The following is a 7601-nucleotide window of genomic DNA, read 5'->3' on the forward strand; positions in this document are numbered from 1 at the left end:
AATGATGCTGAGGTAAACAAGCTTACTGTGCTGCCAGTATAATGTATACAATTTTAAGTGATTATGTTACTGCTTTATATATTTACTATACTGTACTATTTATCACTATTGTAGAGTGTACTACTTCTAATCATAAAAGATGAAGTAAACTCACCTTGCCATATATGTACTTATGCAACAATCTTGCATGATCTGTACATGTACCCCAGAACCTAAAGTATGATAAAAAACAAAAAGCCACAAAAGGAGATATTCTAGAATAAAACATTGTTATCAGAGGAGATGACAGCTCCATATTTTGTTATTGCCTCTAAAGACCTTCCAGTGGGCCAAGATGTAGAGGTGGAAGGCAGTAATACTGATGACCCTGACTCTGGCCTAGGTGAATGTGTGTGTACTTCTGTCTTAGATTTTAATAAAAAAGTTTAAAAAGTGTAAAGATAATCAAGACGTTTACAGTAAAAAAGCTGATAGAATAAGGATATGAAAGAAAAAATATTTTACCCAAATGCCCATCGATGGTAGACTGGACAGGGAAAATGTGGCACATATACACCATGGAATATTATGCAGCCATCAAAAATGATGAGTTTGTGTCCTTTTTAGGGACATGGATGAACTTGGAAACCATCATTCTCAGCAAACTGACACAAGAGCAGAAGATCAAACACCGCATGTTCTCACTCATAGGCAGGTGTTGAACAATGAGAACACCTGGACACAGGGAAGGGAGCACTACACACTGGGGTCAGTTGAGGGGAAATAGGGGAGGGACAGTGGAGGGTTGGGAGTTGGGGAGAGATAGCAAGGGGAGAGATGCCAGATGTAGGTGATGGGGAGGAAGGCAGCAAATCACACTGCCATGTGTGTACCTATGCAACAATCTTGCATGTTCTTCACATGTACCCCAAAACCTAAAATGCAATAAAATATATAAATGGGAAAAAAATGTAATTATGGCCAATTACCATTATCCCACTTCTAATCATCAAGCTTTTCTATACGTCATTTAAAAAATAAATATCTTTTCCTACCTAAAAAAAAAATTTGTTTAGCTGCACAGGGTCTTTGTGTTATAAGCTAAGTTATATTTTAAGAGAGTCAAAAAGTGAAAAAATTTGATAGGTTTATAAAGTAAAAAAATTATAGTAAACTAAGGTTAATTTATTATTGAAGAAAGAAAAAAGTTTCTATGAATTTAGTGTGGACCAAGCGAACAGTGCTTATAAAGTCTACAGTAGTGTACAGTAATATCTTCGCATTCACTCACCCCTCACTCAATGACTCACCCAGAACAATTTCCATTTCTGCAAACTTTATTCATGGTAGCTGCCCTATACAGGTATACCATTCTTAGTTTTTTATATAATATGTTTTACTTCACTTCTTCTACATTTAGATACATAAATACTTGTGATTGTGTTACAGTTGCCTGCAGTATTTAGTATGGTAACATGATGTCCAGATTTGTACCTTACGAGCAGTAGGCAATACTATGTAGCTTAGGTTTGTAGTAGGCTGTTTCATCTAGATTTGTGTAAGTGCACTCTATGATATTTGCATGACAGGATTGCCTAACGATGCATTTCTCAGAATATATCCCATCATTATGTGATGCATCACTGCATATATATTTAATTATGTTTCTTATATAGTATATGTAGTGTATATGTGTGTATATATGTAATTTAATATATATTATATATAATATCTAATTTTATTACATATCTAGTAGTAATGAAACATTTGAAATATAATATGTAATTTTATATGTTATATGTAATTTTAGCAGATGAACACCTTGGGGTGATCCTGCCTCTTTTTCAGTAAACATTAAGAAGAGAAACAGTAATTTATTATGATAAGAAGGAAAGTTTGTATAGGTTTAAACTTAAATTTTAAGTATAATCTTTGGTTGCCTGCTAGTATGCTTTGTTTGGTCTGGTTATCTTTTTTTTAATCTTTTTTTCCCCTTTTTAAAAATTGCTATGGTCTCTAAAATGTAAATATTTCTAACATTTTACTTCTTATATTTGCTAGGAAGACATATTTTGCAAAATACTCAATGTGTCCAAAATACTTGAACCAATCATAATAGTTCTTTCATGGCTTCTCATGAACTCTAACCCTGACTCAATTTCTGCTTCAATTTTAAACAAGGTTAAATCATAATTTTAAAACGTATTTTTATTACATAGTTTTGATTGCCCAGTGGATAATGGAGAACCATGGAAAGTTCTTCAGCTAGACAGAGAGACCTGTGCCTTCAGAGTTTACTCCAGTAGCATTGTAGATGGCTGAATAGAGTAAGTACGTGAAAAAAGATTAAAATTATTCTCTAGTCTATGTTATTTTGTTAGGAACCACTATAATTCAGTTGCACAGTTCAGTTACAAACTAAAATGTGCTAGAAATTGTGTAGGAATTGAGGGAAAAGATTGGGGGTTATTGGGGTTGTGAGGTCTGTTGTTTAACATGTGAAAGATGTAGAAAATATTCTGAATGGCTTTGGCCAGAGAACAATGTAATTTCAACAAATATTTACTTAGTACACACTGTGTACTATAAACCATACTTAGCACCTGGAACAAAGAATTAAATATCAAAGAAGACAGAAATGAAATTTATCCTTTTAGAACTTATAGTATAAAGGGGAAACACAGAAATTAAAGGGAGCAAAAGTATCTTCATCTGTAATCTCAGCAGTTTGGGAGGCCTAGGTGGGCAGATCCCTTGAGCCCAGGAGCTCCAGGCCAGCCTAGTCAACATGGTGAAACTCTGTCCCTGCAAAAAAACACAAAAATTAGCCAGGCATGTTGGCATGCACTTGTAGCTCCAGCTACTTGGGAGGCTGAGGTGGATTGCTTGAGTCCAGGAGGTTGAGCTCTTGCCTGGGAGAAGAGCAATGCCTTGAGACACACACACACACACACACACACACACACACACACACACACACACACGATGAGTTTTATGATAAAGGATGTACCAGAAGCTGTGAGAACAGAAATAGTGACAGCTGATATTTATTGCCTATTTACCACTGTTCTAACCATTTTACTTATATTTTTTCATTTAATCATCATAAAAAGCCCTATGAATGATGCTATTTTTTAACATTCTTACTTTACAAATGTGAACCAAAGGCACAGGGAAGCTAAATAAGTTGCCTAAGTTAGTAAGTCTGGGAATGGGATTCTCACACATTTCCTATAACTGCATAGCCCAAACTCTGAACTACTATGGTGAGAATAAATTGATGACCTCGTTAAGGAAATGACTCAGCAGGACACTCCTGTAGGTGTTTAGATGTAAAAATTTTAAAAGCGGCCGGGCGCGGTGGCTCACGCCTGTAATCCCAGCACTTTGGGAGGCCGAGGCGGGTGGATCACGAGGTCAAGAGATCGAGGCCATCCCGGCCAATATGGTGAAACCCCGTCTCTACTAAAAAAAAAAATACAAAAAATTAGCTGGGCATGGTGGCGCGTATCTGTAGTCCCAGCTACTCAGGAGGCTGAGGCAGGAGAATTGCCTGAACCCAGGAGGCGGAGGTTGCGGTGAGCCGAGATCGCGCCATTGCACTCCAGCGTGGGTAACAAGGGCGAAACTCCGTCCCAAAAAAAAAAAAAAAAATCTTAAAAGGGAATTAAGATATTAATTTTTTTCAGTGATATCCCAGAGAGACAACTGAAGTGAGTTACTGCCGCCTTTGTGCTGCAGTTTGAATGTATGTGTCCCCTGTATGTATTAAATATCTCACCCCCAAAGCAACAGTATTAGGAGGTGAGATCTTTTGTATCTACAAAAGATCATGGAGACAGAGCCCTCTTGAATAGAATTAGCATCCTTATAAAAAGAGGTCCACAGGTAGCCTTTGCCCTTTCTGCCATGTGCGGTTAGAGTAGGAAGGTAGCTGTCTACCTAGAAGCAGGGCCTCACTAGATCCTGAACACTGGGGCCTTGATCTTGGCCTTTAGCCTCCAGAACTGTGAGAAATAAATCTGTGTTTTTCCTAAGACACCCAGTCTATGATATTTTGTCATAGTGGCCAGATCAGACTAAGCCACCTAGAAAAATTTCTGATAAAGAAATAACTAAGGCTGAGTGTGGCAACTCATGCCTATAATTCCAGCACTTTGGGAGGTCCAGATGGTAGTATTGCTTGAGGCCAGGAGTTCAAGACCAGCTTGAACAACATAGGGAGATCACCCCCATCTCTACAAAAAATAAACAAAATTAGCCAGGCACAGTGGCATGTTCCTGTAGTCCCAATTATTTGAGAAGCTAAGGTGGGAGGATCACTGGAGCCTAGGAGGTCAAGGCTGCAGTGAGCTGTGATGGTGCCACTGAACTTCAGTCTTGGCGATACAGTGACAACCCTGTCTCAGAAAAAGAAAAAAAAAGAAAGAAAGAAAGACTGCAGGCAGATCCTGTGAAAAATTTTCACTCAGGATGAGGAAAAAAGAAAGAACCAATGAAATAGAATTCCCATCAGATGTGAAGATTATGGGAGATGGAATTTTATTTGCACTCTGCTTTAGGGGATGTACAGTACCTCGGGAGAAGAAAAACTTGATAAAATACGGAGTCTCTAAGAAACAAAAGAGAAATCATAGTCCAGGTATGAAGACAAAGCCCACATCTTGCTTAAACCTAACTCATATTCCCTGGGGAAGTGGTTGAGGAAGCTTTAACCCTGCTTATAACAAGGTAAATTATATCATTAAATGGACATTAAATCGTTTATGTCCTACTAAGTGACAGAAAGGATAATAATAAAAACTTTGTTTTGTCTGCTGCTTGAGAGGGATCAAATTTATAATAAAAACAATGATGTATAATTCAGAAGGATACAATGAAGATTAAGTCTGGTCTGTATCTTGGAATTAAAGAAACTAAAGTCTCAGAGGTTGAAATTACAGGGCCACAGTGGCAAATAAGGATAAGGAAACACCAAGGTTTTCTGGCCTAAGGAGGGTGTTTCTGAATTCCACATACATTCACGTCCTCTTTGTTTTGAGATGGACATCCAGGGCTCTAAGATATGGTATTTACATTCTCATTCAATGCTGTCCTGATACTTAGGTGAATCCAGTAGAAAAATCTGTTCAAGAAGGGAGCAGATAATGTTCATAGGCACCAGTGAAACTGGTGGTTGCAGTGTCTAATCAGTAAGTTCCCTCTCCATAGACAGAACTCTCTCCATTCTAGATGCAGGGCTTTGATTCTGTGATGTGGGGCGGTAACACAACCTTTCCTAGACTTTGGTCCATTACTTTTGGGTTAGAAACAATGTCCTGTGTTCCCTCCCCCTACCTGCATTGAATCTACGTTAGAGGCAGGACAAGGTTGCTACAGCCTCTGCCTTTACTTTATTGGTAATGAGAGGACTCAAGTGAATGAGGAAATTAAGAAATGAGGGATGAATGATTGTGTCCTGGTCCACTCTTCTCCCTTATCTTTTGTTTTTTCCAGCAGTCATATTTGCATGTGGTAGCATTGGCCTTCATGCTATTAGGCTAAAGTGGTGGTGTTCTCTGCTATATTTGGCTTACTACCACTTGAAAAAGGGGAAGTCAGTGTCACTCAGTGTCATGATAGTAGTAAAGGCAGATTATGTGGGTCCATATTAGGCTAGTCTCAGATAATCTCAGCATATACTCTACTTGTACGAGAGGAGAAATTGTGGGGAGAGATGTGTTTCTCTTGAATGGAAGCTTTTTTCCCTGTGTCCACAGGTACCCTTAGAGAAGAATGGCTCCTGAAAATGGCTCTTTCATGACTAAAATCATTTTGGGGGTTAACAGAACAGCCAGATCTCCAACTTGCGCTGTTCTTCCTGTTTCTAGTAATGTATATGGTCACTGTGTTGGGAAATTTGTGCTTGGTAACTGTCACTGTGCTCAATTCACACTTTCGCACCCCATGCACTTTTTCTTCTTTAACTTGTCCTTCATAGATCTCTGTTATTCTTCGGTGTTTATGCTCAAAATGCTGATGAACCTCATAACAGAGAAGAATATTATCGCCTACATGGGGTGCATATCTCAGCTTTTCTTTTCCTTTTTTTTTTTTTTGCATTTCTGAATGCTATGTGCACACCTCAATGGCCTATGATCACCATGTAACTATCTGTAACCCACTTTTGTATCATGTTGCCATGTCCCCTAAAGTGTGCTCTCGCCTTATGCTTGGTTCATACTTGCTGGCCTTTTCTAGCGCCATGGCCCATACTGGAAGCATGCTGAGGCTGACCTTCTGCAATGCAAACACCACCAATCACTATTTGTGTGACGTCCTCCCTCTGCTCAGCTGTCCTGTACCAGCACGTACATCAGTGAGCTGGTGGCTTCCATTGCAGCAGCCATCATTTTCATTGTGCCCATTGCCACCATATTTATCTCTTGTGGTTGCAGCCTCTCCATCATCCTCCACATCAGCTCCAAAGAGGGCAGGTCCAAAGCCTTGGACACCTGCAGTTCCCACATAATGGCTCTTTATCTGTTCTTTGGATCATGTGCATTTATATATTTCAAACCATCTTTTGCTGGGTCCATGGATGAGGGAAAGATTTCTTCTGTCCTTTACACCAATACAGCTCCTTTGATGAACCCCTTTATCTACAGTTTGATGAATAAATGTTCCACTTTCTCTGAGAAAACACCCTAGTAGGAAAACAATTTGATTAGAAACAGTATCTTTCTGCACATGTAGTTGTAGGATAGGGAGCTGTATTGTTATTTTCGATGTTTTAGTAGTACTCTTCTTATCCTAATTCTTTCTTATTACAGTGAAGAAAATTGGAGTCTTCTCTCAGTAATTTATTTCCCCTTTCCATAGAGCATGTCTTCCTCCTTTCCTCATCATTTGTGTAATTCTTTTCTCCTCACATTTTTTCTTGTATAGTGGTAGCATTAAAGAAGAAATTTATATTTTTATATTGTCATTTTCAACATTACTCTTTCCTCTAGGAAAAGATAAATTGCCTGCAAATGATCAAGCAAATTAACACTTTCTGAATCATTGTGTTGTCAGAGAGATGGAAATTATTATCCACCATTTGCCATTGGAGGCGGGAATCAGACAGTCTGTTTCTGTTACCATCTTTCCATCTTCTTCTGGGCAAACATATGCCTCCTTTAAAAGCCAGAGATGGAAAGTTTCTTAAGGACTAGTAAGTATAACCTAGTTTACAGCTTTAAAGAGCATAGATTAAGCTTTTTCTTGTCAAATAGTTTTCTTATTTCTTTTTACACACAAACCAGCACATAAAAGAAGGACATTTATTAAATGGATGGGAAAGCGAAGCTCTTTATGCTAATGATTTACTTAAAGTCATGCAACTTCTTAATCAAAAAGTCTAGACTAAATACTTTGCCTTCTGACTTTGAGTCCACTAGTCTTCTTAGTATATTTTGTTACTGTTTCACTATTTTTATTTTAGTTAACATGGAATATAAGAAAACGTTTCTAATTTGGAAGTTGACTATGCTTTGTTCCAGAATGATACATGAATTTCTAACAGGATGGGTATCACTTCTTTTATGTCTGTTTAGAAAAACATTTTGATGGTTCTTATTGTTGGGAATTAGTATCGCTTC

The 7601-nt window shown here is 38.1% G+C and overlaps 1 pseudogene; it reads left to right on the forward strand.

Annotated features, from left to right (window-relative positions):
• Window positions 1–5754: 5754 nt before the first annotated feature.
• Window positions 5755–6669, forward strand: LOC116556423 (annotated as a pseudogene).
• Window positions 6670–7601: the final 932 nt, after the last annotated feature.

The sequence above is a fragment of the Sapajus apella genome, unplaced genomic scaffold (genome assembly GCF_009761245.1).
Source record: "Sapajus apella isolate SASKATOON/1434 unplaced genomic scaffold, GSC_monkey_1.0 scaffold16, whole genome shotgun sequence".
Taxonomy (NCBI): Eukaryota; Metazoa; Chordata; class Mammalia; order Primates; family Cebidae; genus Sapajus; species Sapajus apella.